The sequence below is a fragment of the Geospiza fortis genome, unplaced genomic scaffold (assembly GCF_000277835.1).
Source record: "Geospiza fortis unplaced genomic scaffold, GeoFor_1.0 scaffold394, whole genome shotgun sequence".
Classification (NCBI taxonomy): Eukaryota; Metazoa; Chordata; class Aves; order Passeriformes; family Thraupidae; genus Geospiza; species Geospiza fortis.
This window is the reverse complement of record NW_005054509.1, coordinates 570,002-570,317: the sequence shown is the minus strand read 5'-3', so window position 1 is coordinate 570,317 and position 316 is coordinate 570,002. Positions and strand designations below refer to the sequence as shown.

The following is a 316-nucleotide window of genomic DNA, read 5'->3' as shown; positions in this document are numbered from 1 at the left end:
CCCCGGTGGTGGCCCCGGTGGCCCTGGCACACGGCAGCAGGTGGCTCCGGTTCCCCACAGGCGCCGCGCCCCAGTAATGTGTGTATATAAACAAAGCTCATAAGAAATGTACAAATATAAAAAGCTACAAACATTAATAAATTACGTCGTCACAAAACACGGAAACACTCCACAAGGTGCTAGTAAAATAACTGTCTCCCTCCTCGTACAAGAAGTTACGCAAAGAGCTGGTACCGGCGGGCAGCGCCCGGAGAGACCCTCCCCGTATAAAAACCCGGCGGTGGTTATTCCAAAAGCTATGTACAAACATTCTAGG

The 316-nt window shown here is 50.9% G+C and overlaps 1 protein-coding gene across 1 annotated transcript in view; it reads right to left on the bottom strand.

Moving 5' to 3' along the window:
• PHF2 (PHD finger protein 2) overlaps positions 1 to 316 on the bottom strand; it is a 34,460-nt gene that overhangs the window by 2,941 nt on the left and 31,203 nt on the right.